This window comes from Lithobates pipiens, unplaced genomic scaffold, assembly GCF_037356315.1.
Source record: "Lithobates pipiens isolate NorthernLeopardFrog02 unplaced genomic scaffold, aLitPip1_a1.2 Scaffold_1, whole genome shotgun sequence".
NCBI classification, from domain to species: Eukaryota; Metazoa; Chordata; class Amphibia; order Anura; family Ranidae; genus Lithobates; species Lithobates pipiens.
In genome coordinates, this window is record NW_027507685.1 from 252726755 (window position 1) to 252753804 (window position 27050).

Genomic DNA, 27050 nt, shown 5'->3' on the forward strand with positions numbered 1-27050 from the left:
ATACACACACACACATGCAGTACACACACACAGACCCACAATATACACCCACAGTATACACACACAGAATACACATACACATACTGAAAAGGTACTGGAGAGGCGGGGCAGCTATAATCTTGGGATTTTTTTAAAAACACAGATTTTTACATACTGGCCCTGGTTTTATTGAGGCTGGAAACCCTGATGGGGCCCCCTAGTGGCATGGGGCCCTTGGGCAGTGCCCGAGTGCCCAAATGGTCAGTCCGCCCCTGCTGATCGGTTACACTGATAGGCAGCACTTCTAGGTGGCACTGATTGGAACCACTGGTGGGCATTGATAAGAGGCACTTGTGGGCATTGATAGGTGGCACTTACGGGCACTGTCAGATGGCATAAATGAGGCATAATTGCCTCTACCTCTTCGGGACTGATGTCCCTTTAAGATGAGCCGGTGATCAGCTTTTATTTTCTTCTCCGCTGTGAGTGTGAGGAGGAAAAAAAAACAATCACCGAGCTTTTGTTTTGATTATGTGATCAGCTGTCATTGGCCAACAGCTGATCACATGGTAATTGGCAGGGAGCTGCCCCTTACTTGGATTGGTGATCACCCGAGTGTCATTGACTCGGTGATCACAGGGCCCTGTAGGGCACACATGGGAAGCGTGCACAGGGGAGGCCGTCATATGACAGCCTCCCGGGAATTCTGGTCCACGCTGTGGCCGTCATTCAGCTATATCGCGGATGTCAAGTCGTTGAATTGAGGACTATTCGGATGTATCCGAATTTCCGAATTAGAACAGTACTCAATTTAAATGAATTCCAAATAACGAAAAATCTGAATTCAAATCGATTTTCAGTCGTTTTCGAATTTGAAAACGATTTGAATTTGAATAGTTTTCCAATTTCCAAAGAGAGTGAAATAGAATAGAAATTAAAGGAATTTTTTTATTTATTCTATTCTATTTTATTCTTTTTTGGAAATTGGAAAACTATTCAAATTCAAAAAGTTTTCTAATTCGAATTTGAAAACGATTCGAACTCGAAAAGTATTCGAAAACGATTTGAAATAGATTCGAAATTCAGATTAGTTCAGATTTATTTAAATTACTATTCTGATTCAGAAATTCAGATACATCCGAAATTTCAGAATAACGAAAATTCGTCAATTTTAATTTGGAACGAAACGAACCGCACCTGTCTATTTCCATGCCTGCTACCCAGAAAATCCCACTACTCGTGTACCGACAATAGGAAATCTACAGACGAGTGAGACCGAGCGTGCGCACGCTTCCGTGCGTTTTCAACGCGTTTCTGCGGGTTACGTCTAAGACGGCCCATCCATTTTAATTGGCTGCGTTATGCACGAGAAACAGAGAAAAGAAGACCGAGTCTACAAATAGGAATATTTACAGGGCGCTGCGACTGAGCGTCTGCACGTTTCAGCTCGTTCCTGTGCGCCGCATGCAGGATAGCCCGTTCACTTTGACCACTTTGTTACCCGCGCCATAGCCAAATGATGGCGGCAGCATGGCTGGCTAGCTCTGGGTCACCGTCAAATGACAGCGTGCCTTTATCATGCCCGCTGCAGGGCGCAGGCGGCGTGCTCTGTGATCGCAGTGCCCGGAGGACACTGTTGATCGCATATTGAGATAATCAGTGGCTCTTTACCATGTGATCAGCTGTGTCCAATCACAACTGGTCACTGATGTCAACAGAAGCCAGTTATTGGCATTCCTTTCCTCATGCTGACAGCGTGAGGAGAGAAGAAGAGAGCCGATAACAGCCTTCTCTAAAAGGGATATCTGCACTGATACTCAGGGGACTGATTACCAGTGTCATGATTATCAGTGCACTCCCAACAGTGCTGCCAATCTGTGCCTCCTCATCTGTGTCACATATCAGTGCTGCATAATAGTGCCGTCTATCAGTGCAGCCTCCTCAATGTCCATCAGTGCAGCCTCATCAGTGCCGCCCCATCAGTGCAGCCTCATCAATGTCCATCAGTGCATCCTCATCAGTGCTGCCTCCATCAATGCAGCCTCATCAGTGCAGCCTCATCAATGTCCATCAGTGCATCCTCATCAGTGCTGCCCCCATCAATGCAGCCTCATCAATGTCCATCAGGCATCCTCATCAGTGCTGCCCCCATCAATGCAGCCTCATCAATGTCCATCAGTGCATCCTCATCAGTGCTGTCCCCATCAGTGCAGCCTCATCAATGTCCATCAGTGCATCCTCATCAGTGCTGCCCCATCAATGCAGCCTCATCAGTGCAGCCCCATCAGTGCAGCCTCATCAATGTCCATCAGTGCATCCTCATCAGTGCTGCCCCCATCAATGCAGCCTCATCAGTGCAGCCTCATCAGTGCAGCCTCATCAATGTCTATCAGCACAGCCTCATCAATGCCCATCAGTGCAGCCTCATCAATGTCCATCAGCGCAGCCTCATCAGTGCCGCCCCATCAATGCAGCCTCATCAGTGCAGTCTCATCAGTGCCCATCAGTGCAGCCTCCTCAATGTCCATCAGGGCAGCCTCATTAGTGCTGCCCCATCAGTGCAGCCTCATCAGTGCAGCCTCATCAGTGCCCATCAGTACAGCCTCATCAATGTCCATCAGTGCAGCATCATCAGTGCCACCCCCATCAGTGCAGCCTCATCAGTGCCCATCAGTACAGCCTCATCAATGTCCATCAGTGCAGCCTCATCAGTGCCGCCTCATCAGTGCCCATCAGTGCAGCCTCATCAGTGCCGCCCCATCAGTGCAGCCTCATCAATGTCCATCAGTGCCTCCTCATCAGTGCTCATCAGTGCAGCCTCATCAGTGCCCATAAGTGCAGCCTCGTAATTATTTTTTCTCAATTTGCAGTCTCGTTATTTGCAGTATTCGTTTATTTTGTATAAAAATAAATACCATCAAAAATGGGATTTTTATATACAGCTTACCTGTAAAATCCTTTTCTTGAGAGTACATCACGGGACACAGGAGCTTCATTACATAGTGGGTTATATAGGCACCTCTGGTGATTGGACACTGGTTGACCTTAATTAAAGAGAATTCCTCCCCTATATAACCCCTCCCATTTGGGAGGCACCTCAGTTTTGTAGCAAAGCAATAAGAAACCACGTAAAACCCAAGAGGGGCGGGAGCCCTGTGTCCCGTGATGTACTCTCAAGAAAAGGATTTTACAGGTAAGCTGTATATAAAAATCCAATTTTCTTGATCATACATCACGGGACACAGGAGCTTCATTACATAGTGGGATGTCCCATAGCAATGCTCCGGTTGAGGGGAGGGAGACACAGATCGTAAACATAGACCGCCAGGGACCTGAGGACCTAAACTGCAGCCTGCAGTACACTGCGCCCGAAGGCGATATCCTCTTGCCCTCTGACATCCACCTGATAGAATCTGGTGAATGTGTGGACTGATGACCAAGTCGCAGCCTTACAGATCTGAGCCAGGGAGGCCTGGTGATGCACTGCCCAAGAAGCACTGACAGCCCTAGTAGAGTGCGCTTTCACCTGAAAGGGAGGAATCTTCCCCTTTAAGCTATAGGCCTGAGAAATAACCTGTCTGATCCACCTTGAGAGAGTGGACTTTGACGCTGCCTGACCCCTTCTAGGGCCTTCTGGCAGAATAAATAAACAGTCAGTCTTTCTTACCTGAGCAGTTGTCTGAAGATAAAGACTGATTGCTCTAACCACATCTAAAGTGTGTAAAGACTCTTCTTCTATGGACTGAGGATTTGGAAAAAAGGATGGTAGGATTATATCCTGATTCAGATGAAAACCCGAAACCACCTTAGGTAGAAAGGATCCGTTGGGACGCATAACCACCCGGTCCTTATGAATAATTAAATAGGGCTCTTTACAGGAAAGAGCTGCCAATTCTGATACTCTTCTAGCCGTAGATATGGCTACTAAGAAGACCAGCTTTTTAGTCAAGAGGGCTAAAGAAGCCAGCTGCAAAGGTTCAAATGGTTGGGCCTCTAAGGCCGAGAGAACCAAATTCAGATCCCATGGGCATACCGGAGGTTTAACTGGCGGTTTTATCCGCATAGCTCCTTGGATAAAAGCCCGTACTAGGGAGTGTGATGCAAGAGGTCTTTGAAAAAATACTGACAGGGCCGAAATCTGCACCTTGATGGTGCTTATGGCCAAATTTATTTCTAGGCCTGACTGGAGAAAGGCCAAGATTCTGATAATGACATACTTTCTAGGATGCCATCTCCTGAGTTCACACCAGGAAACATATGCCCTCCAGATCTTGTAATAGATACGCCTGGAGGCCGGCTTTCTGGCATTGACCAGAGTGGAAAGGACTGGCCCCGAAAGGCCATGGTCTCTCAGAATGTGGGTCTCAGCAGCCAGACCGTCAAATTCAGACTGCGTAAAGCAGGATGGTAGATTGGACCCTGTGAGAGCAGATCTGGCCGGAGAGGGAGGGTCCATGGCCTGCCCACTGCCAACTTCATGATTTCTGCAAACCATGGTCGCCTGGGCCAAGCTGAGGCCACTAACAGGACCGACTTCGACTCCCTCTTGACCCTTCCCAGGAACCGCGATAGCAGCGGGCTCGGGGGGAAGGCATAGATCAGATTGTACTGATCCCAGGGAACCGTCAGAGCATCTGACCCCTGAGCAAGTGCATCTCTTGTCCTTGACACAAAATTGTCCAGTTTCCTGTTGAACCTGGATGCAAACAGATCCACGTCTGGAGTGCCCCACTTGTGACATATGTTCTGAAACACGTCGGGGTGCAGAGCCCATTCTCCTGGGCACAACTGCTGGCGGCTGAGAAAATCCGCCTGCCAATTCTCCACTCCTGGGATGAAAACTGCAGAGAGACACGGAACATGCTCTTCTGCCCAGACAAGTATGCGATTCACCTCCCTTTGGGCCACCAGACTTCTGGTACCGCCCTGGTGATTGATGTAAGCCACTGCGGTGGCATTGTCGGACTGAATCCGAACTGGGAAATCTCGCAGTCTGTAAGACTACTCTATGAGTGCCATGTAAACTGCCCGAATCTCCAGGATATTTATGGGCAGCAGACCTTCGGTCGCAGACCATCTTCCCTGCGAGCACGTTCCCTCCAATACGGCTCCCCAGCCTGTCAGGCTGGCGTCCGTTGTGACAATCTTCCATGAGAGGGGAAGAAAAGTTTTGCCTTTCAGCAAATTCCTGGTTTGTAACCACCAGACAAGACTTTTGCGTGCCCGGGGAGATAAACGCATAGGAAGATCCAATGATTGGGGCTTCCTGTTCCAAACCGCAAGGATGCATCTTTGCAGAGGCCTTGAATGGAACTGGGCGAATGGGACGGCCTCGAATGAGGCGACCATCTTTCCCAATAGTCTCATGCATAACCGAACGGAGGGAGATCTTTGGCCCCGAATCAGGCGCACCAGATCTCCAATGGCCAAGGCCTTTGGCCTTGGAAAAAACACCCTGCCCTGAGCGGTGTCGATAATGAAACCCAGGTAATCCAACCTGGTGGTCGGTTGCAAGGACGACTTTTCTAGGTTTATAATCCAACCTAGGCGCTCTAGATGTTCTAGCGTCCTGGTGATGCTGCGATTTAGGCATGCTGCAGTTCTCTCTACGAGAAGCAAGTCGTCTAGGTAAGCCATGACGGCTATACCCTGAACTCTTAAGATTGCTAAGAGCAGGTCCAGAATCTTCGTGAAGACTCGAGGGGCCGTAGCTAGCCCGAACGGCAGGGCCACAAATTGAAAATGGCGCCGCTCTACCACGAACCTTAGAAACTTCTGGTGTGCGGGAAATATTGGCACATGGAGATATGCATCCTTGATATCTATTGATGCCATGAATTCTCCCCCCTGCAGGGAGGAGACCACAGTGCGTATTGACTGCATCCGGAAGGTCTGGATGTGTAGAAACCGGTTTAAGTCTCTCAGATCCAAGATAGGTCTGACACTTCCGTTTGGTTTTGGAACGGTGAAGAGATTCGAATAGAAACCTGAACCCTGATCTATCGGGCTCACTTCTACTATCACACCTTGGGATAGTAACTGATCTAAGGCCAGGAATAACGGTCTCTGCCTTACTGGATCCTTGGGGATCCTTGACCTTAGAAAACGAGAAGGTGGAATCTTCTGCAACTCTAGCCTGTAGCCCCGAGATACTGAAGAGATCACCCATTTGTCCTGAATCTCTTCCCGCCAGGCGCCTGCAAACTGCAGGAGCCTTCCCCCCACCCTGTCGAGCGGGGGCGCCCCTTCACAAGGAGGTCTTGGGGGTCTGCTTGGCAGGCTTTCGCCCCCAAGTCTTCTTCTGTCCCTGGGCTCGGCCCTGGGGCTTTCTAGCAGAGGAGGGCTGGGAAGGCCGTCGCCACTGTTTAGAGCTTGATGCCTCGGGAGAGAGAGTACGCCTGAATGAAGGGCGTTTGCTCCTTTTGACTGGAAGGAGTGTAGATTTACCTCCCGAAATATTTTGGACGAATTTATCCAATTCTTCCCCAAACAAACGCTCCCCTTCAAACGGGAACCCAGTCAAATGCTTCTTGCATGACATCTCAGCAGCCCAGTTCTTTAGCCATAGAGTCCTACGCATGTGTACCAACATGAGGGACAAACGTGATGCTTGTTGGACCGAATCCAAAATCGCATCAATTATGAAACACAAGATGTGAGGCATCTCTGCATATTTCTCTACTTCCTCACTGGGAAGGAGATCAAACATTTGTTTAACCTGTTCCTTGAGGAACTGACACAACCCCACGGCTGCGACTGTAGGTTGCACCACAGCGCCGGCCATGGAAAAGGAGGCTTTTAACAAGGTTTCCAGCCTTTTGTCAACTGGATCCTTAAATACCTGCGCATTATCCAAAGGACAAGTTAGGTTCTTATTCACACAAGAAATAGCCGCATCGACAGATGGGGCCCCCCATTTCTTAGTGAAACTTTCCTCCACAGGATAATGCATAGAAAACCTTTTGGGAGGAGAAAACAGTTTATCGGGATGTCCCCAATCCTCATACAACAATTTATCCATTAAAGGATGAATTGGGAAGGAACAAGCAGTCTGTGGGGCTTTCCTGACTCCCAGGGAAGAGACAGAGGATGTAGCGACTTCAGCAGCCGGCATTCTGAACGTGGTACGCACCAATTCAGTATAATACTGCACCTGCTTTCTGAGTGCCTGGGAGGAGGGGACTAACTCCTCTTCCTCTGACTCATCCGACTGCTCATGATCCCTATCCAAAGATAGGGATCCCTCCTCATTTTCAGAGCAACTATCTGAGAGAGGGATTTCAGCAGAGGGAGGGGATCTACCCCTTTTCCTGCTATCTTTTAGGGAAGCAGAAATAAAATTCATGATCCTCCCTTCAAAACCCTCCAATGTAGCCCTAAGGGAGTCCTCAGTGACATAGACCGGGGCTGCGACATTGGGGGAGGCTGCAAAGCCTGAAAGGGGCACTGACTCGTCTTGAGAGGCAGGCTCCAGTCTTGCAGAGGGGGATGGTAATTTACAGGCACTTTTGGAACCCCTGGACCTAGGCTGTGACTTGCCAGTGCTTTTATTACCTGCCCCTGAGACCCTCTTACGAGGAGACATAGTACTAAGCTACAAAGCAGAGGTACTAGTACAAATGCAATCACTGTTGCGCTTAAAGTCTCACAATAAATTAATATATGCTTAAACTGCACAACCTGATGCTGAGTAGGTGTCTTAGGGTTTGCCTGGATCCAATCCCACGGATGCTTACAGCCCACAGCTCCTGTGTCTCCAGTTACAGTCCCCTGACGCTCTGGGCTTTTAAAACTGCCGCTTGGCACCTGCGATACAGCGCCGTGCACACTAACGTGCACGGCTCGCAACCACACCCCCCCCCTCCTCCATTAGGCCGGGAGCGCGCCCGGCGCGCGTGCACGAGGACCGCGGAATCCGGGGGGGGGAAGGAGAACCCAAAGGGAACAACGTGGGACTGCATGGGACCCCTCTTTACCTTTGACTGTGGCAGGAACTGTAAGGGAGACGTGAGTAGCTGGAAGAACCAGGCTTTCACAGAGCGTGTTTGTATTGAAAGGCATGTAAGTATGCATCAGGCTGCTCTTACTCCCTCAAGTGGTGGAAACCAGGTAAGACATACAACTACTCACAATGAAGAAATCCATTCATATATTTAAAATATATAGGATGACTTCCCTTACCTGTTCCCCGCCGCAGGAATTGCTGAGAACAGACCAATTCCAGCCTTCACCCATCACGGCGGGTATTGCTAGCCAACCTTCAGGTATATCTGGGGCTCTTACGAAAAGATCCTCCCACCTGGGCCATGTAGAAAGCTCTGCCAGAAACTTACGGGCGCTCTGAGTAAACAGTACCCCAAGTCTGGTTGTCCCAGAGCCCAGTCTTCCAATGGAGAGGACTTACAGGCAAAACCTTGTGTCTTCGGCAGACGAGGCCCGGGTACCATACCATCATGGGAGTCAAATATCGGCCCGAGGTATGGATCCGGTTTGTTGTAGCCCTTCGGTCCTCGCCGGGACCCACATAGAGCTAAGTTTTACGTGACCATCGACCAGACACTGGCGAAAAAACTGAGGTGCCTCCCAAATGGGAGGGGTTATATAGGGGAGGAATTCTCTTTAATTAAGGTCAACCAGTGTCCAATCACCAGAGGTGCCTATATAACCCACTATGTAATGAAGCTCCTGTGTCCCGTGATGTATGATCAAGAAAGAAAGTTCTATTTGTGTGAGAAATAAATGATAAAAATGTAACTTGGGTACAGTGTTGTATGACTGCAAAATTTTCATTCACAGTGTGACAGCGCTGAAATGTGAAAATTGGCCTGGGCAGGAGGGGGTAAAAGTGGGCGGTAGTTATGGATATGGTTAATGGGCTGCCCTAAGTGTGAGAAACAAACAAAATAAGTCCTTGAGTCTACAAATAGGAGATCTACAGACTGCTGTGACTGAGCACGTGCACGCTTCCACACGTTTGAAACGCGTTTCTGTACATTACATTCCTAGATGGGGTAGATGCGGGGCTTTGATGTCCCGACTGTCCTCCCAGGGTGGGGGGTTGCTGCCGACTGACCAGGGGGGTGTGGCTGTTTGCCAAAAGAAAAAAACACCAGCTGCCACTGCCCTGTCTGAAAGACACAGCAGTCACAGAGTGTGCCGGATTGCGCCCCCCAGAGGGCGCCCAGGAGGCGGGGGTTCTGGGAGGGTGTGTCCATAGATGACCTCGCTGTACCCGTTTTTTGGCTTTAGCGTGGTCTCCCGTGGTTAAAATTGCATGCGCCTGGGAAAACAGCGATTTCGGTAAACCCTAAACTTTCCATAGGCAGCGCTTCAAAGGCCAGGTCACCGGATCTGTGGTGTGGTGGCAATCCACGGAGAGGGACACATCCAACCGGATCCATTCATTGAAAGATGTGATCACCCAACATTCAGCCTCCATGATCCTATCTACTTAATTGTTTTTAATGACTATATAACTGAGCTACGGGATGTTTTTATTTCCTGGAGATCAGAACATTATTAATACGATCCCTGCTGATATTATTATTATTATTATCACCATTAATAATGTTCTCGGTAAATAAAATCACTCTGAAGCTTTGCTGTAATCACACGTTCCACCGGGGGGCGGTAGAACTCTCCTGAATGGCTCTCACACCGTACATTCTTCATATTTATACTCTTACTATTTATTTATTTTTATTTTTTTTACCTAAATTGTTTAACGGCTTCAGCCCCGGATGATTTTACCCCCTTCCTGACCAGAACGTGTCAATTTAACCGACAATTTCATTTTGAAAACAAAAAAAAATATATATTTTTTTTACTTTTTGCTATAATAAATATCCCCCAAAAATATATATATAAAAAATATTTTTTCCTCAGTATAGGCTGATATGTATTCTTCTACATATTTTTGGTAAATATTGCAATAAGCGTATATTGATTGGTTTGTGCAAAAGTTATAGCGTCTACAAAATAGGGGATAGATCTATGGCATTTTTATTACTAATTAAAAAAAAATATATATGGCTTTCCCGGGACATCAGAGGGGGGCGGGGGCACCCGATTACGTAACCGGCTGGCCCCACCCCCCTCTAACGCCCCCCGGGAAAGCCATAGGGATGTCCCAGTATGTCAGAGGGGGGCGGAGTCACCCGGGAATGTCACCGTGTGGCCCCGCCCTCAGTTATAAAAGAACTGTCAAAGCGCGAAGACGCGTCATACGGCGGGTCGGTGCCTTTTTTTTTTTTTTTTTTTTTAGTAGAACACTTCGTGGGACATTTTTTTATTTTTTTTTAATAATGGACTTGTCCCAAGCCGTGTTTTGTCATTGTTACCATTGTGACACTTTTTTTGTGAAATGGTACATTTGTACCCCGTTACCATTTCACACAGGGGGGCTGGGATTTGGAGGTCCCCTTCCTCCCTTCTTGAAGGGGGCGTCCAGATTCCGATAAGCCTCCCGCCCGCAGACCCCCACAGCCACCATGCAAGGGTTGTGGGGATGAGGCCCTTTTCTCCATCAACATGGGGACAAGGTGCTTTGGAGGGCTACCCCAAAGCAGCCTCCCAATGTTGAGGGCATGTGGCCTGGTACGGTTCAGGAGGGGGAAGCACTCTCTGGTTCCCCCCTCTTTTCCTGCAGCCTGCCAGGTTGCGTGCTCAGATAAGGGTCTGGTATGGATTTTTGGGGGGACCCCCACGCCACTTTTTAAAAAAAAATTGGCGTGGGATTCCCCTTAATATCCATACCAGACCTGAAACGCCTGGTATGGAATTTGGGGGGACCCCCATGCAATCTTTTTTTTTTTAATTTTGATTCGGGGGTTCCCCTTATAATTCATACCAGACCCAAAGGGACTGGTAATGGACTGTGGGGATCCCATTCCGTTTTTTTCAATGAACTTTTTTGTGTATTCCCGGAACCGACAATTCATTACAGCCGTTAGTAGTTTTAAATTACTTTTTTTCCTTTAGAAATGTCATTTTTCTCTCAGACTGTTCTAAACATGGGAAACATGCGCCCCTTCACAGGCATACTATAGACACCCCTCAGGCACGAAATTTAAAGGAATATTTCACTTTTATTGTTTCACTTTAAGCATCATTATAATCACTGCTCCCGAAAAAAACGGCAGTTTTTAAAACTTTTTTTTTGCATTGATACATGTCCCCTGGGGCAGGACCCAGATCCCCAAACACTTTTTATGACAATAACTTACATATAAACCTTTAAAATTAGCACTTTTGATTTCTCCCATAGACTTTTAAAGGGTGTTCCTCGGCTTTTGAATTTGCCACAAACACCCCAAATTGTTCGCTATTCAGCGAATAGGTGAATGCCCGATGTTCGAGTCGAACTTACGTTTGACTCGAACATTGGACTCATCCCTATTTAGCACCATCCATCTTTCTCTCAACTCCGACCAGTTTCCCAGTCCCGACTGCTGAAAAAACATCCCCACAGCATGATGCTGCCACGACTACGTTTCACAGTGGGGATGGTATTCTTTGGGTGATGTGATGTGTTGGGTTTGCGTCAGACGTAGCATTTTCTTTGATGGACAAAAAGTTCAACTTTAGTCTCATCAGACCAGATCACCTTCCTGCATACATCAGAGCAGATCACCTTCCTCCATACATCAGACCAGATCACCTTCCTCCATACATCAGACCAGATCACCTTCCTCCATACATCAGACCAGAGCACCTTCCTCCATACATCAGACCAGATCACCTTCCTCCATACATCAGACCAGATCACCTTCCTCCGTACATCAGACCAGATCACCTTCCTCCGTACATCAGAGCAGATCACCTTCCTCCATACATCAGAGCAGATCACCTTCCTCCATACATCAGAGCAGATCACCTTCCTCCATACATCAGACCAGATCACCTTCCTCCATACATCAGAGCAGAGCACCTTCTTCCATACATCAGACCAGAGCACCTTCCTCCATACATCAGACCAGATCACCTTACTCCATACATCAGAGCAGATCACCTTCCTCCATACATCAGAGCAGATCACCTTCCTCCATACATCAGAGCAGATCACCTTCTTCCATACATCAGACCAGAGCACCTTCCTCCATACATCAGACCAGATCACCTTCCTCCATACATCAGACCAGATCACCTTCCTCCATACATCAGACCAGAGCACCTTCCTCCGTACATCAGACCAGATCACCTTACTCCATACATCAGAGCAGATCACCTTCCTCCATACATCAGAGCAGATCACCTTCTTCCATACATCAGACCAGATCACCTTCCTCCATACATCAGACCAGAGCACCTTCCTCCGTACATCAGACCAGATCACCTTCCTCCATACATCAGAGCAGATCACCTTCCTCCATACATCAGAGCAGATCACCTTCCTCCATACATCAGAGCAGATCACCTTCTTCCATACATCAGACCAGATCACCTTCCTGCATACATAAGAGCAGATCACCTTCCTCCATACATCAGACCAGATCACCTTCCTCCATACATCAGAGCAGATCACCTTCCTCCATACATCAGAGCAGATCACCTTCCTCCATACATCAGACCAGATCACCTTCTTCCATACATCAGACCAGATCACCTTCCTCCATACATCAGACCAGAGCACCTTCCTCCGTACATCAGACCAGATCACCTTCCTCCATACATCAGAGCAGATCACCTTCCTCCATACATCAGAGCAGATCACCTTCCTCCATACATCAGAGCAGATCACCTTCTTCCATACATCAGACCAGATCACCTTCCTGCATACATAAGAGCAGATCACCTTCCTCCATACATCAGACCAGATCACCTTCCTCCATACATCAGACCAGATCACCTTCCTCCATACATCAGAGCAGATCACCTTCTTCCATACATCAGACCAGATCACCTTCCTCCATACATCAGAGCAGATCACCTTCCTCCATACATCAGAGCAGAGCACCTTCCTCCATACATCAGATCAGATCACCTTCCTCCATACATCAGACCAGATCACCTTCCTCCATACATCAGACCAGATCACCTTCCTCCATACATCAGACCAGAGCACCTTCCTCCTTACATCAGACCAGATCACCTTCCTCCATACATCAGACCAGAGCACCTTCCTCCATACATAAGACCAGATCACCTTCCTCCATACATCAGACCAGATCACCTTCCTCCATACATCAGACCAGAGCACCTTCCTCCATACATCAGACCAGATCACCTTCCTCCATACATCAGACCAGATCCCCTTCCTCCATACATCAGAGCAGAGCACCTTCCTCCATACATCAGACCAGAGCACCTTCCTCCATACATCAGAGCAGAGCACCTTCCTCCATACATCAGAGCAGATCACCTTCTTCCATACATCAGACCAGATCACCTTCCTCCATACATCAGAGCAGATCACCTTCCTCCATACATCAGACCAGATCACCTTCCTCCATACATCAGACCAGATCACCTTCCTCCATACATCAGAGCAGATCACCTTCCTCCATACATCAGACCAGATCACCTTCCTCCATACATCAGACCAGAGCACCTTCCTCCATACATCAGACCAGATCACCTTCCCCCATACATCAGACCAGAGCACCTTCCCCCATACATCAGACCAGATCACCTTCCTCCATACATCAGACCAGATCACCTTCCTCCATACATCAGACCAGATCACCTTCCTCCATACATCAGACCAGATCACCTTCCTCCATACATCAGACCAGATCACCTTCCTCCATACATCAGACCAGATCACCTTCCCCCATACATCAGACCAGAGCACCTTCCTCCATACATCAGACCAGATCACCTTCCTCCATACATCAGACCAGATCACCTTCCTCCATACATCAGACCAGATCACCTTCCTCCGTACATCAGACCAGATCACCTTCCTCCGTACATCAGACCAGATCACCTTCCTCCGTACATCAGACCAGATCACCTTCCTCCATACATCAGAGCAGAGCACCTTCCTCCATACATCAGACCAGATCACCTTCCTCCGTACATCAGACCAGATCACCTTCCTCCGTACATCAGACCAGATCACCTTCCTCCGTACATCAGACCAGATCACCTTCCTCCATACATCAGAGCAGAGCACTTTCCTCCATACATCAGAGCAGATCACTTTCCTCCATTCCATTTGGGAGTCTCCCACATGCCTTTTCACAAACTCAAAACCTGCCATTTTGTTTGTTGATGAAAGTAATGTCTTTCTTCTGGCCACTCTGCCGTAAAGCCCAACTCTATGGAGCATACGGCTTAGTGTTGTCCTATGTACAGATACTCCGGTCTCTGCTGTGGAACTCTGCAGCTCCTCCAGGGTTACCTTAGGTCTCTGTGCTGCCTCTCTCTGATTAATGCCCTCCTTGCCCTCTCCGTGAGTTTTGGTGTGCGGCTGTCTCTTGGCAGGTTTGCTCTTGTGCCATGTTCTTCCCATTTGCAGGGACAGATTAAGCCCCTGTACACACGGCCGGACATTCTGCCAACCAAATCCGTCAGATTTTGTCCGTCGGATCTTGTCCGAAACTGTTGCATACACACGGTCGGACTAAGTTGCCGAAAAATCCGATCATTCAGAACGTGATGACGTAATTTCATTACGATGGGACTACATTCAGGCTAGTAGCCAATAGCTTTGATGTAGGAATTTGATCTGAGCATGCGTGGCACTTGGTCCAATCAAAATTCTCTACACATGATCGGAGTATGTCCGATCGAACCAGTTGGTCGGAAAATATTTCCAAAAAGTTGGAAAATTGGGTCCGACGGATATTCCGATGGAATCAGTCCGATGCATACCACACACAGTCGGATTATCCGACAACACGGTCCGATAGGAAACATTCCGACAGATTCTCCGACCGTGTGTACAAGGGCTTAGAGTATCATAGGCCTGGTGCTGAGGATTTTGATGGGCCTTTTTATGGAAATAAATAAACTGAAAAATTCACACTGTATGCGCAAGAGAACCCATGTGAATGAGCCCTTAATTTTTTGAATTATTTATTAAATTTTTGAATTATTTTCTTCATTTATTATTATTTGTTGGAGTTTTTTTTTTTATATTTTTTACATTTTTTTCACAATACTTTTTTGGCAGAATGGAGCAGTGGAAGGTGTCAGTACTGCACACAGGGGGGGGAGGGGGCAGAGCAGGGGGAATCTAATGGACAGTCTTAGGTGATCAGTACGGGGGGGGGGGGCACAATTAGAAGCACCGATCCCCCTCTAGAGGAGGTGGAGTGGCTTTCAGCTGCTTCATGGAGAGTCATAGAGATGGTGATGGTGCTTGTGATTGCCCGCCGCACCGATCACCCCCGACTTTCAGATTCCCCTTGCTGCAGGAGGTACAAGGAGCATCTCAGGGAGTGCAGTATCCAAATGGTCAGTCCGTCCCTGCTGGGCCTATATTAAGGTAGGGGCCTGGAGCTGCAGCTCCAATAGCCCCTACGTTAATCTGGCCCTGCCCATTTGGTGATGATAGATTTGATGGTGCTCCTAGGGATCATCAGAGATTTGGATATTTTTTTATAACCTAACCCTGACTATTCAAAATTGATTCGAAAACTTTTCAAATTGATCCAAATTTGAATTTCGTCCAATTTTTTAATTAATTTTTTTGTTATGTCGGATTAGTTTAAATTCGGTATTATTGTAATTCGGAAATTTGGATGCTGCTCTTTGGCTTGTTTGGCCGAATTGCTAATGAATTAAACATGGATGTGTTTGGAGTCTCACTATTCTCGAATTGTACGAAACATAACCAGATGACAGAAAGGTGCAGACAAGGGGGTGTACACAGTCAGAGGGCTCTGTTATTTGATCTTGCTGGGGTTGACAGGGCAGCAAATTTTAGTATTTTTGGTAACCTCCAAGCCTTTTAATCCGAGGTCAAGAGTCAGACTCAAAGTCAGCAAAACAAAATAAAAGGGAAACCATGACAATTGTAAAAGTAAGAACCCACTTGCACTATTGTGGTGCATTAGCATGTGGATGTTATGCTTGGCATAAAAAATTCTGCATTTCTGGCATTGAACCGTCGGCAAGGTCCGTCGGGAGGGCATTCCATTCCGTAGCACCAAAGCACGTAAAGTCACAATATAATTGTGTGAATGGGCCCTAAACCTGTTACTGAAAGGAAACTGTACTAAGAAGGTATAAACTTTCATTGCTAACCTCATTCTAAAATATTCTTGTCTCTGGTTTTTGGGTCAAACTGGGGCCAATGGGAGTAGAAAATGTCTCAGGCTTGGTGGTCAGTGGGAGTGACACATTACAGAGAGCCTGTGGTCAATAGGAAGAGGAACAGTGCCTCATCCATGGTGTCATTGAGAGAATAAGTGCCCCATCGTTGGTATCAGTGGGAAGAATATTGTCCTATCATTGCTGTCAATGGGAGGAATAGTGCTCCATCATTGGTATCAGTGGGAGGAATATTACCCCATCATTGCTGTCAGTGGGAGGAATAGTGCCCCATAATTGGTATCAGTATGGGAATAGTACTCCATCATTGGTATCAGTGGGAGGAATAGTGCCCCACCATTGGTATCAGTGGAAGGAATAGTGCCCCATCATAGGTATCAGTGGAAGGAATAGTGCCCCACCATTGGTATCGGTGAGAGGAATAGTGCCCCATCATTGGTATCAGTGGGAGGAATAGTGCCCCATCATTGGTATCAGTGGGAGGAATAGTGCCTCATCTTTGGTATTGGTGGGAGGAATAGTGCCCCACCATTGGTATTGGTGGGAGGAATAGTGCCCCATCATTGGTATCAGTGGGAGGAATAGTGCCTCATCTTTGGTATTGGTGGGAGGAATAGTGCCCCACCATTGGTATTGGTGGGAGGAATAGTGCCCCATCATTGGTATCAGTGGGAGGAATAGTGCCTCATCTTTGGTATTAGATGGAAGAATAGTGCCCCGTGTTTGGTTTCATTGCAGGGAACAGAGCCTCATCATTTATGATGGTGACAGGAAGAGCAGCCCTTGTTGTGGTCAGTGGCAGGCAAAGGGCCCTATCATTGGTGTCGATGAAAGGAAAAAATGCTCCATCGTTGGTGTCATTGGAAGAAATTGTGCCAAAAGGGAGAGATAAAGCCCTTGTACACACGGTCGGACATTCCGACAACCAAATCCGTCCAATTTTGTCCGACGGATTTTGTCCGAAACTGTTGCATACACACAGTCGGACAAAGTTGTCAGAAAATCCGTTCGTACTTAACATGATGACGTTATTTCGTTAGGACGGGACTACGTTCAGGCTAGTAGCCAATAGCTTTGGTCTAGGAATTTGATCTGAGCATGCGTGGCACTTTGTCCGATCGGAATTCTTTACTCATGATCGGAGTATGTCCGATTGGATCAAGTTGTTCCTAGTCTCATTTTAGGTCCATAATTCCAAGTACTGGAGCTGCTGGATTGGTATGATAGCGAGGGAACCGGTGTTTTAAGTCTCTTCAATTGTTTCTTCCAACAAAAAGTTTCATTCTTCCTATTATTAACGTTCCTTTAACTTTCTGTGAAATCAAAGCTTTGATTGGCCGTCGTTTGCTTCATTCTTCCTTTTTCTTTCTAAAATGTCTGGATGTCCTCCTGCATCTCTCGAGGAAAAACGTTAAGCTCGCTTTTTAAAAAAAAAATTTATGTCAGCGCTGCGAAATCTTCTTCACGCCCGCCGATATTCGGTTGGGTTGCTAGAAAAAAAGAAAGAAGAAATAAGTCCTATTTAATGACAGAAGTACTCCCTTGATTAAACTTCAAATTAAAAGAGCCAGAAATGGACTCGAAAATGTCAAGCTTCCACGGCGTGGGTCTGAAAATTCCAGATTTGTAACTACTTTAACCTATAAATCCAAGGAAAGGTCGGCGTTGCGTTTTTTTTTTTTTGGTGTGAAATATCTCAGCCCGTCGAGAGCAGAAGGTACTTTCAAATTTTTTTGGCCGGTACCCAAGCTCTGGAATATAAAAAAAAAAAAAAAAAAAAAAAGAAAAAAATCACGGTCTGATTTCAGGACGGCAAATTTGTATTCATCAATTCTAAGTAATTGCTCTCCGACTGACGCTATTCCAATTTTTCGCCATTATTTAGTGTCATTCGGCTCTGACTCTCCTGAGTTGCTTTCCTTGTAAAACGTCGGCTGAAAATAAATTATAACTAATATAGCTTACATATTTTATCATTTGGATAAATTTTTCAGCCGCCTCGCCCTCCGCCAAGCACTTTACATGGAAGGTTGGATGTTGGCCGTCCTAAATATTTTAGAGGTGATTTTTAATTTCTATATTTAATATTGAAGAATAAAGTTTGAACAATGTGTTTTACGTCTGAAATTAGAAGATAATGTTTTATACCTTTGGGGGGGGGGGGGAATAAATAAAGTAAGACCTAACCGTATGCACCGTGTGTTTATATATATATATATATATATATATATATATATATATATATATAGATCGGTATATATGTGTGTGTGTATATATATACACAGTGCATACGGTTAGCTCTTAATTTATGTATATATATATATATATATATATATATATATATATATATAAATTAAGAGCTATATATATATATATATATATATATATATATATATATATATATATATATATAGAGAGAGAGAGAGAGAGAGATAGATAGATAGATATATGTCTATCTATCTATCTATCTATATATATATGTGTGTGTTTGTATGTATATGTATATATATATATATATATATATATATATATATAACATATGGATGTATGTGTGTGTGGTGTATATATATATATATATATATATATGTATAGATGTATAGATATCTATCTATCTATATATCTATCTATAATGATATCATTGGTGTAGCCTAATCTTATTGATAAAAAAAGAGCCAACTGTATGTTGGCCTTCAGCACCATATAGCACTATCATCATCATTGGCATAGCCTAAACGTAAGAATTAAAAATAAATAAATAAAGAAAACTGTACATTGGTCTGCATCCCTATCATCATCAGCATAATTTAAAAAACAAAAAGAACTAACCTTCTTCAACATCATCATCAACGGCATAGACTCATTTTATATAAAAAATAAAAATAGAGCTAACCCTACATTGGCCTTCATCACTATCATCATTGGCATAGCTTAATTTTATTGATAAATACAGTAAAAAAAAAAAACTAAATGTATATTGACCTTCATCACTGTCCTCATTGGCATAGCCTAACCTTACCTATATAAAAGAAAAAATAAATAAATTGAGTGAACTATATATTAGCCTTTATCACTGATATCATCGGCATAGCCTAATCTTATTGATTAAAAAAAGAGCAAACCGTATTTTGGCGTTCATTGCCATCATCATTATCAGAATAACCTAATCTTGCAGATAAAAAAAAGATAGAGCTAACCGTACGTTGGCCTTCATTGCCATCATCATCGGCGTAGCCTAATCTTACCAATTAAAAAAAAAAAGAACAACTAAAACTATATGTTGGCCTTCATCACCATCATCATTGGCATAGCCTAATCTTGGCGATAAAAAAGAAAAGAGCTAACCGCACTTTGGTCCTTCAGCACCATCATTGTCGGCATAGTGCTATCTGGCAGATTAAAAAAATAGAGGTAACCATACATTGACCTTCATCAGCATCATCATCAGCATAGCCTAATCTTACCAACGTAAAAAAAAAAAGGTCTAACCATACATTGGCCTTCATCATTATCAGAAGCAGCCTTGTATAATCTTACTGATAAAAAAGTTAATAGAGCTGACCGTACATTGGCCTTCATTACCATCATCATTGGCAAAGCATAATCTTACCAAATTAAAAGAAAAGAGAACTATGCTTACGTTGACCTTCAGCACCATTATCATCATCGGTATAGCCTAATCTTGGTGATAAAACAAAAAATAGATCTAACCGTACCTTGGCCTTCATCACCATCATCATCAGCATAACCTAAACTTGTTGTTTGGTCAGTCATTTAGTCGTGTCCGACTCTTCCTGATCTCATGGACCATAGCGTGCCAGGCTTTTCTGTTCTCCACCGCCTCCCGGAGCATGCTTAATTTCATGTTCATTGTTTCGATGATGCTATCTACCCATCTTGTTTTCTGTCGTCCTCTTGTCCTTTTTTCCTTCCATGTTTCCCAGCATCAGGGTCTTTTCCATTGAGTCCTCTTTTCGCATTAGGTGGCCAAAGTATTTGAGTTTCAGCTTCAGGATCTGTCCTTCCAGTGAATATTCAGGGTTGTTTTCCTTCAGGATTAACTGGTTTGATCTTCTTGCCGGCCAAGGGCCTTGAAAGAATCTTCTCCAACACCATATTTCAAAAGCATCAATTCTTTGGCATTCAGCCTTCCTTATGGTCCGACTTTCACAGACATAGTTTACTACTGGGAATACCATAGCTTTGTCTATAAGGCACTTTGTCGGTAGGGTGACGTCTCCGCTTTTTATAATGTTGTCTAGGTTTGCAATTGCTTTCCTCCCAAGAAGCAAGAGTCTCTTAATTTAATGGCTACAGCCACCGTCTGACATGATCTTGGAGCCTAAGAAGATAAAATCTGCCGTTTCTTTTACTTCTGTTTGCCAAGGAGTGATGGGACCGATTCCTGTGATCTTACCTAATCTTACCGATCAAAAAATAAAATAAAAATCGAGCTAATCATACATTGGCCTTTATCTTTGATAGGATTAGGCTATGCTAATCATATCTATAAAAATAAAAATCTATAAAAATAAATAGAGCTAATCATATGTTGGCCTTCAGCACCATCACCATAGCTTAATCTTGGCAATAAAAAAAGTTGAGCTAACAATATGTTGGCTTTCACCACCATCATCATTAACATAGCATAATATTAGCAATGAAAAACCAAAAATAGCGCTAACCATACATTGGCTTTTATTATAGATATCATTGGCGTAGCCTAATTCTATTGATAAAAAAAGAGCCAACTGTATGTTGGCCTTCAGCACCATCATCATCATTGGCATACACTTAAGGAATAAAAAAAATATATAAAATGAAAGCTAACTGTACATTGGTCTTCATCACTATCATCATCAACATAGTTCAGTGATGGTGAACCTTGGCACCCCAGATGATTTGGAACTACATTTCCCATGATGCTCATGCACTCTGCAGTGTAGTTGAGCATCATGGGAAATGTAGTTCTAAAACATCTGGGGTGCCAGGGTTCGCCATCACTGGTATAGTTTAATCATACAAATTTGAAAAACAAAAATAACTAAGTATACATTGGCCTTCTTCAACATCATCATCATCGGCATAGGTTAATTTTATATAAAAAATAAAAATAAAAATAGAGCTTACCCTACATTGGCCTTCATGACTATCATCATTGGCATAGCTTAATCTTATTGATTAAAACAGAAAAAAAAGACCTAACCATACATTGACCTTGATCATTGTCCTCATTGGCATAGCCTAACCTTACCAATTTAAACAAAAACAAAAAAATAGGGCGAATCATATACTGGACTTTATCACTGATATCATCGACATCGAGCCTAATCTTATTGCTAAAAAAAGAGCAAACCATATTTTGGCATTTATCACCATCATCATTATCAGCATAACCTAATCTTGCCGATAAAAAAAAAAAAAGTAGAGCTAGCCATACATTGGGGCTCATCATTGGCATACCTTAATTATACTGATTAAAAAAAAAAAAATAGGATATCCGTAATTTGGCCTTCATCATCATCATTCATTGACATAGCCTAATCTTACCAATTAAAAAAAAGAACAACTTAAACTATATGTTGGCCTTCATCGCCATCATAATTGACATAGCCTAATATTACCAATTAAAAAAAAAAAATAATAATAACAGCAAACTATATGTTGGCCTTCACTACCATCATCATCAGCATAGGCTAATTTTACCAAAAAAAAAAAAAAAAAATAGAGCTAACAGTAAATTGGCCTTCATCACCATCATCAATGGCACAGGCTAATCCTATTGATTCAAAAAAATAATAAAGCTAACCATACATTGGCCTTCATCACCATCATCATCGGCATACCTTAATTATACTGATTTAAAAAAAAAATTGGATAACCGTACAATGGCCTTCATCTCCATCATCATTGACATAGCCTTAACTCACCAATTAAAAAAAAATAAAAGAACTTAAACTATATGTTGGCCTTCATCACCATTAGTGATGGACGAACTTCCGACGGGACGTTTCGCGAAAGCGAAATGCGAACGGACCCAAACGTTCGCGAAACCGAACGTTCGCCGCGGGCCCCATTGACTTCAATGGGAGGCGAACTTTGCAAACCTTCATGTCGAATTTGCGGCCACGTGGTAATTATTAGGGGGTAAAACGTAGTCCCACCATCTGGACAATGACATAATACATGTATGAGGTGAATTTGGGATCGATAACTACAAGCATTTTTATTTTATTTGGGAAATTGTTCTAACAATTCAGGACTATGGAGCTAATGAAGGCAATGGAGGAGAGGGAAGGTCAGGGACCAGGGTAGGCAAAGAAGAGGGTGCAGGAGATGATCACCAGCAGCGTGACATACCGGAATGACACATGCACCGTGATAGAGGCATCTGACAGCAGCACCGTAATACAGAGCACTGACAGCAGCACCGTGACATACAGCGCTGACAGCAGCACCGTGACATACAGCGCTGACAGCAGCACCGTGACATACAGCGCTGACAGCAGCACCGTGACATACAGCGCTGACAGCAGCACCGTGACATACAGCGCTGACAGCAGCACCGTGACATACAGCGCTGACAGCAGCACCGTGACATACAGCACTGACAGCAGCACCGTAAGCAGCCCCAGGAGGAAGTCAGCACAGCACAGGGATGGTGTGATCCCCTCATAATAAGAACCCCCAGGAGGAAGTCAGCACAGCACAGGGATAGTGTGATCCCTTCATAATAAGAACCCCCAGGAGGAAGTCAGCACAGCACAGGGATATCATAAGCAGCCCCAGTAGAAATATGACACCGCTCAACCTCTTCAAAGAGGAGGGTAGGGGCATATAGTACGGTGTGCTTTTTTGGGTCAAGGAAGTGAGCAGACTGTACGTCAGTCCCTATACCGCTGAAGGACTGCTGCAGTATAGGGCAGCGGTCAGCAGTGGTGCACGTCAACCCTATCTATTGTGGACCTATAGCGGTCCTTACAGAACAGCAGACTGTACCGCACTCAAGCCTATGTACCGTAGCACCCTATACCAAGTTACCAGTCCTTATAAGAACTTTTGTGGACCAAGCAGGTTGTGTATTAGTGTTTAGCAGACTGTACGTCAGTCCCTATACCGCTGAAGGACTGCTGCAGTATAGGGCAGCGGTCAGCAGTGGTGCACGTCAACCCTATCTATTGTGGACCGATAGCGGTCCTTACAGAACAGCAGACTGTACCGCACTCAAGCCTATGTACCGTAGCACCCTATACCAAGTTACCAGTCCTTATAAGAACTTTTGTGGACCAAGCAGGTTGTGTATTAGTGTTTAGCAGACTGTACGTCAGTCCCTATACCGCTGAAGGACTGCTGCAGTATAGGGCAGCGGTCAGCAGTGGTGCACGTCAACCCTATCTATTGTGGACCGATAGCGGTCCTTACAGAACAGCAGACTGTACCGCACTCAAGCCTATGTACCGTAGCACCCTATACCAAGTTACCAGTCCTTATAAGAACTTTTGTGGACCAAGCAGGTTGTGTATTAGTGTTTAGCAGACTGTACGTCAGTCCCTATACCGCTGAAGGACTGCTGCAGTATAGGGCAGCGGTCAGCAGTGGTGCACGTCAACCCTATCTATTGTGGACCGATAGCGGTCCTTACAGAACAGCAGACTGTACCGCACTCAAGCCTATGTACCGTAGCACCCTATACCAAGTTACCAGTCCTTATAAGAACTTTTGTGGACCAAGCAGGTTGTGTATTAGTGTTTAGCAGACTGTACGTCAGTCCCTATACCGCTGAAGGACTGCTGCAGTATAGGGCAGCGGTCAGCAGTGGTGCACGTCAACCCTATCTATTGTGGACCGATAGCGGTCCTTACAGAACAGCAGACTGTACCGCACTCAAGCCTATGTACCGTAGCACCCTATACCAAGTTACCAGTCCTTATAAGAACTTTTGTGGACCAAGCAGGTTGTGTATTAGTGTTTAGCAGACTGTACGTCAGTCCCTATACCGCTGAAGGACTGCTGCAGTATAGGGCAGCGGTCAGCAGTGGTGCACGTCAACCCTATCTATTGTGGACCGATAGCGGTCCTTACAGAACAGCAGACTGTACCGCACTCAAGCCTATGTACCGTAGCACCCTATACCAAGTTACCAGTCCTTATAAGAACTTTTGTGGAACAAGCAGGTTGTGTGTTAGTGATTAGCAGACTGTACGTCAGTCCCTATACCGCTGAAGGACTGCTGCAGTATAGGGCAGCGGTCAGCAGTGGTGCACGTCAACCCTATCTATTGTGGACCGATAGCGGTCCTTACAGAACAGCAGACTGTACCGCACTCAAGCCTATGTACCGTAGCACCCTATACCAAGTTACCAGTCCTTATAAGAACTTTTGTGGAACAAGTGAGTTGTGAATGTTTAGCAGACTGCAGCAGAAGGGCAGCAGTCAAGTATAATATCCTTTCTATATTTGGAAGAAAGAATATTATACATGTACAAGCCTATTACTGTACCACTGATACCAGTCCTGAAAAGAACCTTTGTGGAACTAATAATAACAGCAAGTCTTTAAAATTACCCTCACTGCCTGACAACACTGCTTCCTTCCTGTCCCTATACAAATTGGCAAAAAAAGAGAACGATTAGTGGTTACTGGAACAGCTCTTTTGTGGACCTTGATAGTAACAGCTAATGATGATGATGATGATGATGATGATGAAAGACTAATCTGGCTGTCCCTGTAGCATACACCGTCCTTTCCCTTTCTCTAAACTAACAAAAGACACTCAGGCTGCTGCAAGAATCAGCAGCACAGCAAACCTATCAACACCTAACACCTATACCAGTCCTGAAAAGAACTTTTGTGTACCAAATAGCTAGTGGTTTATCTCTCCCTACTCCACACAGGAACCTGTCCCTATCGTAACAGAAGAAAGAATGTAAAATGGCCACCGGATCGGGTGTATTTATAGGTTAGGGGGAATGTCCAAGTGTCCATGTGCTGTCATGTCTCAATTGGCTGTCCTGTATCACATGATAAACGTGTCACCAAAGGTTAAAGTTCTTGTATACATTAAACACGTAAGTCCGCCGCGGCGAACGACGGAAAAAGGCGTTCGAACGTGCGGACCGCGAATGTCGGAAATTCGCCGCGAAACGACCGCCGGGCGAAACGTTCGTCCATCACTAATCACCATCATCATCAGCACTGGCTAATTTTACTGATAAAAAAACAAAAAAAACAACCATACATTTGCCTTCATCACCATAATCAACGGCACAGGCTAATTGTATTGATTAAAAAAAAAAAAAAAAAAAAAAAAATGGCTAACCATACATTGGCCTTTATCACCTTCATCTTCGGCATAGGCTAATCTTATCGATTAAAAAAAGAAAAAATAGAGCTAGCCATACATTGGCCTTCATTATCATTGGCATAGCTTAATCTTAGCGATTAGAAAAAAAATACAGCTAACCATACATTGGCCCTTATCACCACCATCATCAGCATAGGCTAATTTTACCAATAAAAAATTAAATAAAAAATAGAGCTAACCATACATTGGCCTTTATCACCATCATCGGCATAGGCTAATCTTATCGATAAAATAAAAAAAGTAGAACTAGCCATACATTGGCCTTCATTATCATTGGCATAGCTTAGTCTTAGCGATTAGAAAAAAAAATACAGCTAACCAAATATTGGCCTTTATCACCACCATCATCAGCATAGGCTAATTCTACCGATAAAAAAATAACCATTAAATAAAATCCCGATTTCAACCCTAACCCTGATTCCAACCGTAGCCCCAATTCCAACCCTAACCATGATTCCAACCATAGCCCCAATTCCAACCCTGATTCCAACCGTAGCCCCAATTCCAACCCTAACCATGATTCCAACCATAGCCCCAATTCCAACCCTAACCATGATTCCAACCATAGCCCCAACTCCAACCCTAACCATGATACTAACCATAGCCTCAATTTCAACCCTAACCATGATTCCAACCATAGCCCCAATTCCAACCCTAACCCTGATTCCAACCCTAACCCTGATTCCAACCATAGCCCCAATTCCAACCCTAACCATGATTCCAACCGTAGCCCCAATTCCGACCCTAACCATGGTTCCAACCATAGCCCCAATTCCAACCCTAACCATGATTTCAACCATAGCCCCAACTCCAACCCTAATCATGATACTAACCATAGCCTCAATTTCAACCCTAACCATGATTCCAACCATAGCCCCAATTCCAACCCTAACCCTGATTCCAACCCTAACCCTGATTCCAACCCTAACCATGATTCCAACCGTAGCCCCAATTCCGACCCTAACCATGATTCCAACCGTAGCCCCAATTCTGACCCTAACCATGATTCCAACCATAGCCCCAATTCCAACCCTAACCATGATTCCAACCATAGCCCCAATTCCAACCCTAACGGTACATTGACCTTCATTACCATCATTATCGGCTTAAGCTAATCTTATTGATTTAAAAAAAAAAAAGTAGAGCTAGCCATGCATTGGCCTTCATCACCATCCTCATCAGCATAGCCTAATATAATACATATCGATCAGCTGATGGTAGATATTAGGGTGTCGTTCCAAGGAGATAATCAAGGACACGAGTAGTATTTTAAAGAAATGGCTTCTTACTTATTTGAAGACTCACATGAAATATTTTCAGGAATCGTCATGCTGTGAATGAAGACAGCGAATATCAATTCAGTGTTTTTCTGTGCATATAATGAACATCTGGCAACAAGGTGTTTTGGTCTTTGCATTAAAAAAAAAAAAAAGAAAAGAAGAAAAAAATATGCCATAAAACTATTGCTCAACCCTTTTTATGACCAAGA